This window comes from Schistocerca nitens, chromosome 4, assembly GCF_023898315.1.
Source record: "Schistocerca nitens isolate TAMUIC-IGC-003100 chromosome 4, iqSchNite1.1, whole genome shotgun sequence".
In the NCBI taxonomy this organism is placed as follows: domain Eukaryota; kingdom Metazoa; phylum Arthropoda; class Insecta; order Orthoptera; family Acrididae; genus Schistocerca; species Schistocerca nitens.
In genome coordinates this window covers 282,377,437-282,387,103 of record NC_064617.1, presented here as the reverse complement: position 1 = coordinate 282,387,103, position 9,667 = coordinate 282,377,437, and the positions used below count along the sequence as shown (strand labels likewise).

At 46.5% G+C, this 9,667-nt stretch overlaps 1 pseudogene; it reads right to left on the bottom strand.

Annotated features, from left to right (window-relative positions):
• Window positions 1-8,408: 8,408 nt before the first annotated feature.
• LOC126254418 (5S ribosomal RNA) lies at window positions 8,409-8,526 on the bottom strand (annotated as a pseudogene).
• Window positions 8,527-9,667: the final 1,141 nt, after the last annotated feature.

Genomic DNA, 9,667 nt, shown 5'->3' with positions numbered 1-9,667 from the left:
TAGTGGGATGTGGAAAAACGCCTAAAAACCACATCCAGGCTGGCCGGCACACCGGCCCTAGTCGTCAATGATCCGGAGCCGGCGCGCCTACCCAGACCAGGAAGCTGCGCATTAGAGCTCTCGGCTAACCTGGCGGGTTGCCTCCGATAGTTCAGTCAACCACGTAAACTCTGTTATAGCGTGTTTCATGTCGTATTACTGACTATTTGTCTCAAATAATACATTTGTGTAATAAATCAATCGTATCTATAGTAGTCTCGTCGTAATTTTGACTCATGATATCTCGTGTTTTAATAGTCAATAGCAGCTACAATTTTTATGGTGAAAGCAGATTTTGTTGCTCTATTAAGTGTTCTCTGTATGACTACAATTTGGGCGACAATATATGGTGACCTTTCACTTGTAAGATTCTGCTTGATGGGTCAGTCAGTAATTTTTGGAGGTCTTTCCGCAGAAAGCTTAGAGGGGCGTCGTTTTCTTTTCTCCATCGGGACACAAACCAATATTCTGAATTAGGACGCAAAGGAGAGTGGTACTCTTGTTTAGGACCGAGCCGTGGCAGTTCTCTGTGGTTGGACAGGGGCCGAGGCAAGAAACTCAACCCCTCTGCAATCCAGGGGAAGCTAATGCTGCACATATGGGGTCTGTAGTTGTTTAACTCGCAGCTTGTCCCTTGGTAAGTTCTGGAAACAAAGTGAGGAGAGATGTTAGGAGTAGATGAGTTTTCAGTGAAACCACAGGAGGATAACACTTCAAATCATGCTCTGGCAGTCGACAGTTTGACCATAATTCAGTTATTTGTGTTCCTGCGTGTGTTTTCCTACCATAACGACGCAATCATTATGTCCGATGCAGACCGTGTAGTTAATTTCCTTGAGGGCCTCGTGATTTAATTACCATAATACGTTCTTCCCTTCCCGACAGACTTTGATGCTCAGATTCTGGCAGTTGTTTAATTATTCGGATTTCATGTTACAATTTGTATTGATCTCCCGTGTGTGAGTTAACTATAAAATTTGTTTGGCATTTGCTGTTCCTCCTGTGGAATATTTTGTAATAAACGATGGTCTAAGTTACCTGTCCTTCACTTCAGTATTTAGATATGAACCCTTTCATCACTATTATGACCATTAATTTCAGCAAGAGACACATCCACGGGTCGTTTGTCAGGGTCACCCCTACCCTTTCTGTTTCCTGTGCGTGCAGTTAATTAAAAACGTCTGAGTCACAGGGAGGCGACATGCATTTCTAACAGGTTCATTCGCTGTAGATCAAAGACATTGTTTATGTTCAGCCATAGCCGAGTGGCGTCTTGCAAACAGAAATATGGAAACACTGTGAGAAAAGCATGCTTGGACATAAACGCAGATGCTAGCCAAGCCAGCAGGTTGCACTGTTGTATTTGACAAAGAGCGGCAATGTCCTCAATACCTTGTAAGTGTCACACGTGGTCGGAATAATGTTCTGTGCAGTTGTGAGTGCATTATTTCGGAGTTTAGCGAATTCCAATTTGGGCGAATTTTGGGTCTCGTATGGTGTGTACTTCAGTACCCAAGGTTCAAATGGCTCTGAACACTATGGGGGTTAACATCTGTGGTCATTAGTCCCCTAGAACTTAGAACTACTTAAACCCAGCTAACCTAACGACATCACACACATCCATACCCGAGGCAGGATTCGAACCAGCGACCGTAGCAGTTGCGCGGTTCTGGACTGAAGGGCCTAGAATCGCTCGGCCACTGCGGCCGGCAGTACCCAAGGAAGCCGAAGCGTTTGGTGCTTCTAGAGGCAGGGTATAGGAGATTTATGCCGTACACAGGGAAAGCGGAGATCATCATCCGCCAAGTCATAAAACGGACGAAAGACTGTCTTGCGTGATCGTGGCGGATGGTACACTCATGCTCATAAATTAAGGATAATGCTGATACGTGGTAAAACAACGCTCTGGTGGGCGGTTTGCGGGTTTAAATCGCCTCGGGGAATGACCATGCGGCGCATTTGACCTGCGGCCGTCTCACGGTGGCGCTGGCAGCAGTCCACTTACGCAGAGGTTTGTCGGTGCATGTCAGAGTACGGTGCAGCGAATAAGTGTGCAGACGTTTTCAGATGTCCTAATGGTGAGTGTGTGTTGAAAATGGCTCAAAGAACATATATTGATGACCTTATGAGGGATAGAATACTAGGGCGACTGGAGGCTGGACAAACACAGCAGGCCGTTGCACGGACCCTACGTGTGCCAGAAAGTGTGATCTGGGAACGATTCCAGCAGACAGGAAACGTGTCCAGGTGCTACAGTACGGGACGTCCACAGTGTACAACACCACAAGAAGGCCGATATCTCACCATCAGTGCCCGCAGACGGCCACGGAGTACTGCAGGTAGCCTTGCTCATGACCTTACTTCAGTTCTTGGTCTTTGCGTATTGATTCTTCCTGAGTAATCTCTTCAGCCTTTTCTTCATCACTACCACATTTTGATCTGAACCTGTATCTGCTCCTGGGTACGTCTTACAAAGGAGTATCTCGGAGTCTCTGCCTGACCATGACGTAATCTAACTGAAATCTTCCCTTATCACCTGGCCTTTTCCAACTATACCTTCACCTCTTGTGATTGTTGAACAGAGTATTCGCTATTACTAGCTGAAATTTATTACAGAACTCAATTAGTCTTTCTCGTCTCTCACTCCTTGTCCCAAGCCCACATTCACCTGTAACCTTTTCTTCTGTTCCTTCTCCTACATCTGCATTCCAGTCCCCCGTGCTACTAGATTTTCATCTCCCTTAACATACTGTATCACCCGTTCAGTATCCACATATACTTTCTCTATTTCTTCATCTTCAGCTTGCAACGTCGACATGAATACATGACTATTGCTGTCGGTGTCAGTTTGCTGTCGACTCTGATAACAGCAACCTATCATTGAACTGTTCACAGTAACACACCCTCTGCCCTACCTTCCTGTTCATAACGAATCCTACTCCCGTTATAGCATTTTCTGCTGCTGTTGAAAAAATGGTTCAAATGGCTCTGAGCACTATGGGACTCAACTGCTGAGGTTATTAGTCCCCTAGAACTTAGAACTAGTTCAACCTAACTAACCTAAGGACATCACAAACATCCATGCTCGAGGCAGGATTCGAACCTGCGACCGTAGCGGCCTTGCGGTTCCAGACTGCAGCGCCTTTAACCGCACGGCCACTTCGTCCGGCTACCTGCTGTTGATATTATCCTATACTCTTCTGAGCAGAAATCCTTGTCTTCTTTCCATTTCACTTCACTGAACCCTACTAAATCTAGATTGAGCCTTTGCATTTCCCATTCCGGATTTTCTAGCTTCCCTACCACGTTCGAGCCACTGACATTCCACGCCACGACTCGTAGAACGTAATCCTTTCGTTGGTTATTCAATACTTTTCTCATCGTCACCTCCGTCTTGGCAGTATGCTCCCCGACATCCGCATGGGTGCTATTTCGGTATCTTTTTCCAATGGAGATATCATCATGACACTTTTTTTCAATTACAGCCCACATGTCCTGTGGATCCACGTTATGTGTCTCTAGTGCAGTGGTTTCATTGCCTTCTGCATCCTTACGCCGTTGATCATTGATAATTCTTCTGCCTTTAGGGACTGTTTCCCACCCCAAGGACAACAGAGTAAGCTTCCGTAAAGTTTGGTAGGTAGGAGACGAGATACTGGCAGAAGTAAAGCTGTGAGCATGGGACGTGAGTCGTGCTTGGGTAGCTCAGATGGTAGAGCACTTGCCCGCGAAAGGTAAAGGACCCGAGTTCGAATCTCGGTCCGGCACACAGTTTTGATCTCCCAGGAAGTTTCATTCTGCGCACACTCCGCTGAAGAGTGAAAAATCTCATCCACAGGATTGTTTAGTGGAAAAACAATTTTATACTAAAAATGTTCAAATGTGTGTGTCAAATCTTATGGGACTTAACTGCTAAGGTCATCAGTCCCTAAGCTTACACACTACTTAACCTAAATTATCCTAAGGACAAACACACACACCCATGCCCGAGGGAGGACTCGAACCTCCGCCGGGACCAGCCGCACAGTCCATGACTGCAGCGCCTCCGACTGCTCTGCTAATCCCGCGCGGCAATTTTATACTGTAGAGATATATATGTGAGCCGTAACTTATCTCTGGAGTGTTTACTGTGTCGGCTCTCTCTTGCCCCCGCTCTTTGCCGCAAGGCGATTGCCCACCGTCGCCTATTTAGGCGTGCGCGGAACGATTCGATGGGGAGAGGACGCAGCTGCGAGACGCCGTGGAAGTTACGCTGTTTACCGAGAAATGGCATTGAGCCTGTCAGTCTTCGTCATTGCAGTACTGGTCGTGCTGTGGTTGGTGGTGGGCCATGCGAGCCCGGAGTTTGTTTTGGCCGAGTACGGAAGCACCGCTAGTGAGTGGACGACATGGCGTGAGAGTTCACGCTAATAGCGGAACTGGGGCCTTTGCTACGGCTGAAGGACAGTGCAGCCGTGCAGAGGCCTGAATACAACCGCCTGCATCCTACCACCGTACCGTCTATTTGCCGCTGCCACCTTCAGCTGTGTTAATTCTGCTGGGGAAGCTGTTTTCTCAACCATGATCGTTCTGGTACGATTAACTGTTGGGTGGTCCTTTACGACTTCTGCTTTGGGCTGTGGTACCTCAAACGTGCTGTCGCGTTTTGTGTGGGGGAGTTCCCCGACCTGTAGGTACCGTTTTGCTTACAAGTACTACCTGTGCCTGTTACGTAATTTATTGGTTCTAACTTACGGTGGAAATTGCTCCAACTGCATAGAGCTGGAGTAATACATGTTTATTTAAAGCCCAATTCCTGGCAAATTCTATGAGCGCGACTGTGCTAAAGTCTGTTATGCTGTCTGAAGTATGTTGTATTGTATAGCAGAGTGTGTAGTCTTAATTGCGAGTCAGTCAAATTGCTAGTAATGGCTGCTCTTGCAGTACTTAATTACGTACTGGTTACCTGTGTTCAAGTCCTTACCAAACTGCCCAGATAATCCTGTGGGGTATTGTTCCATTCCTCAACAGCAGCCTCTGTGATGCCCTGTAAGGTTTCTGTTGGAACAGACGAATGCAGACAGCTCGTGTTAAAAAGACCCATTCGTTCTCAATGCAGTTGATATCTGGATAATAAGTAGACCATTCCATCCGACTGATTCTGTGCTCACTAGGAAGGTGTTCACAAGATTGTGACAATGTGGGCGTTGCAACGTCCCCTTAGAAAAACTAATGAATTGCTGTGCCGATAAACCTCTTACATTATTTGATTTTCAAACAGCTGAGCAGAACTAAACGTACTCAGACATTTCGCTCTTTCCCTATTCTGATCAACAGTAAACTGACACACAATATTTTTAGCGCAACGCAATCTGACTTTTAATAACCCCTACAAAAGAATGGCCCTGACTAACAATAACCTATACCTTTCACAAATCCCTTACCTCACAAAAATCTTCGTTACTAAAACTACTGCAATACAGCGAGCGCCAATACTGCCAGCTAAATAAAAGATTCAAACGACTGAAGGCACTAACTACTGATAGGCATAGTTAGCAAATGAAAGATTTTGATAGAGAACAAACGATGTATTTACCTTAATAGTGTTCAAAAGTCATAATATCTATATCAGTCCATGATATCCAATATTACAAATTTACTGTCTCTGTCCAGATCATCCGCTCTCAAAACTCCGCCATCTCACTCCCCACATCCACCACTGCTGGCGGCTCACCTCCAACTGCGCAACGCTACGCGCTATTAACAGCCAACTGCCCAACACTACAATAGCAAATTCCAACTATGCCACCCAGCCACAGACTGCACACAGCACAGCCAGTGATTTTCATACAGAGCGCTAGGTGGCGGTGTCGTTACCAATATAAGAACCTAAACAGTCTACTTACACTAGGAAGGTGTTCACAAGATTGTGACAATGGGGACGTGAATTGTCGTCCATTAGCATGATTCTCATTCCAGTATGTTCACCAAAAGGACCAAAACACCTGTAGGATGTCGTTCCGGTTCTTCATAGCAGTCATCCTCCCATGAATTGGCAAAAATGCGGTTGTGCGGCCATACATGATGCCACCCAAAAACAGTACTAAACCATCTTGATATGGATGGCAGCCTACGATTCAGTTAGGCTGTAAACTCTGTCCCCGTTGCCTCCAAACATGAATATCAGTGTTTTCAAGGTGGAGACCGATACGTGTCTCATCAGAAAAGAGCGTTGCGTCCCACTGCTGCCTACTCCACAAAAGGAGGTTTCGTGACCATACGACACGAACCCCTCCACGATCAATTTCGTAAGGAATTTCCCTAATCGTTTCCAAAAGTGTCTAAAAATTACAAAGAGAGCCAGTTACTTCATAAACGAAGTTCAAAATGGTTCAAATGGCTCTGAACACTATGGGACTTAACATCTGAGATCATCAGTCCCCTAGAACTTAGAACTACTTAAACGTAACTAACCTAAGGACATCACACACATCCATGCCCGAGGCAGGATTCGAACCTGCGACAGTATCAGATGCGCGGTTCCGTAGTGAACCGCCTAGAACCGCTCGACCACCGCGGCCGGCTAAACGAAGTGCTATGCAACATAACAATGGGCAGAAACTGTAGTATTTGCAGTGGAATCTTCTGTAAGGTTTTGTTTTTGTTTGTTTGTTTGTGGTTTTTTCTTATGGTTGGACCTGACAGAAAAAAATCAGTTTCGTTTCGTATTATTTGCAAAATTTGTTCAAATGGCTGTAAGCACTATGGGACTTAACATCTGAGGTCATCAGTCTCCTAGAATTAGAATCCTAACTAACCTAAGGATATCACACACATCCATCCATGCCCGAAGCAGGATTCGAACCTCCGACCGTAGCAGCAGCGCGGTTTCCAACTGAAGCGTCTAGAACCCCTCGGCCACAGTGGCCGGCGTATTATTTGCAGTGCCGGCCGAAGTGGCCGCGCGGTTCTGGCGCTGCAGTCTGGAACCGCGGGACCGCTACGGTCGCAGGTTCGAATCCTGCCTCGGGCATGGATGTGTGTGATGTCCTTAGGTTAGTTAGGTTTAAGTAGTAGTTCTAAGTTCTAGGGGACTAATGACCTCAGCAGTTAAGTCCCATAGTGCTTACAGCCATTTGAACCATTATTTGCAGTACTGACAATAATGCAGTATGCAACAGCTATTATGACCACTGTATGATAAATATTTATAAGATGTAGCTAATTTTCTGGTATTTTTGCGGTCAAAGCACGCACTATTATTAGCGGGTCGTGAGTGTAAGCAGAACATTGAATATCAGTGGGCAACAGCGAGGTGTTCAACCAAGCGGGACTGCAGTGAAGTCAAGACGCACGGACTGAACTTAGTCACCGCAGAGTAGTGACTTCTGGAATTCATGGAAGAAGAAAGCAAATTGTGATTAATATTTTTTTTACATCAATAAATTACCTTAACATTCCTGTTAGTCGCCCCTCAAAGACTTCTCCTAGTAAACACGATATTCTGAAATTTCCGTTTCAAACTTGTAGGACGTAGCGGTAAGTGAGTACGTAATAATATGAACAGGAATTATGTCAGGAAACGTGGCGTTTCCGTGCCACAGCCGTTTCAAATCCAGTTTGTTGGGTGGGTACGCAACAGGGTAATCATGGGCGGGAGATGGGAAGGGGTTGGGGCAGGGGTGATCTCATAGGATCGGCTGGTGACATTTGACATCAATCCTACCTCTGTGAACTCGTTCGGGCGTCATTCACGTGTCTTTGAATGTTAGATCAAAATGGCTGAATACACGTTTTCAGAATACACCGACATGATCCTTCTAAATGGCGAAACTCACGGCAATAGGAGAGCTGCTCGTCGCCTTCATCAAGATCGTTCTCCACAACGTCCGAGTCCATCGCGTACCCCTCTCACCACAATTACACAACGTCTTCGAAAAGGGTAGCTTCACCGTCAGAAGGCATGAATGTGGTGCTTCAAGCAGACGCCGCACACCAGAACTCGAAGAGGCCGTATTGCATCACGATGAAGAGAACCCGAGCAATTTCTTTGGCTATCAGTGCGCGGACCTGTAAAACAAGTGATTTACTGGCTCACGCTTAGTCAGTTACTTGTAAAGGTGGTCGTGTTCCCATGCTTTGGAATGGTTGTAGCATGAAAACGGTATGCTTCTGGACATGGGTTCCAATTCAGATTAAAAAAAGCACTCCGTCTTCAGGCCACAAGTGGCCCATCGGGACCATCCGACCGCGGTGTCATACCTAGATAAGGATGCGGATAGGAGGGGCGTGTGGTCAGCACACCGCTCTCCCGGTCGTTACGACGGTTTGCTGTGACCGGAGCCGCTACTATTCGGTCAGCATCACGAGGCTGAGTGCACCCCGAAAAATGGCAACAGCGCATGGCGGTCCGGATGGTCACCCATCCAAATGCCGGCCACCCCCGACAGCGCTTAACTTCGGTGATCTGACGGGAACCGGTGTATCCACTGCGGCAAGACCGTTGCCCCCAATTCAGATTATTATCTGCTTACTCCCCTCCACAAGTCCTAGAAGTTTGTAACGAGAATTTCCGAACGCCATCTAGATTAGATACATCTTTCATAAATACTGATTTTATCTCCATCCACCCCATATTCATGTACTCAGATGACTTTAAACCATTATGATCTACTCCACCATCTCATGAAATATTTTCCGTTCGTCCTGAAATTCTCTGCATGTGCGACATATTGACATATGTGCAGTTTCATTCATTTGACGACCATCTATTCATTTTCGAGTAGTATCGCGTTTCCCAGAAATCAGATAACTGTTAGAGGCAATAGAGACGCGGAACTGCTCCGGTGTCTTGTTACTAAGCCGGATGTTTCCGAAGTGAAAAACAACAAAGCCTTTGTACCCGTTTCTAGCTGCACGTCGCGGATGTGATGTGGAACATATCGACAGGGGCAACCTTCGCTGTGGTACACATTTGCTAACAGCGACGCACTTTCGCTGGCTCAGTAACCTTTTTTTTTTTCCTTCACGCTAATGACGCCTGGTTAGTAACGCGCGCTAACCAACAGGATACGGCCGCGCCGGCGTCTTGAGAATCTGCTGTCCTTTACCGTATGCCGTCGCAACTTGCGGAAGTCTGCAGTTACGTCAGTACGCCCCCCACACGGGAACAGTCCCCCCTCATTTACAACAGGAGAGAGGGTCTTAAAAACTGGCGACCTTGTCTTGTTGATTTATCGGTCGTCAGTGCACTAGCGGTATTGTGATCGCCGCGTTCTGCGCTACGAGCGGCGATACGTAGGCTGCACGTTGGCGACGGTCTATTACCGTCACTTGTGAGGTGCTGTAATACATTGTCTGACTCCCTGAGAGAGCGTCCAGCCGCCGAGAAGGAGCCGTCACTGTTAACCGCAGTTTTACTAGCGTGTAAAACATACAAGGGAAAGATGAGTAAAAAACAACGAAGACAAGTTACAGAAGAGGTACGTGCATTTTCTTTGATCCTAGATTGTAAATAGGAAGAATCAGTAAAATATCCTGGATTTCACAATGATACACTATGTGATCAAAAGTAACCGGACACCTGCTTGAAAATGACTTACAAGTTCGTGGAGCCCTCCATCGGTGATGCTGGAATTCAGTATGGTGT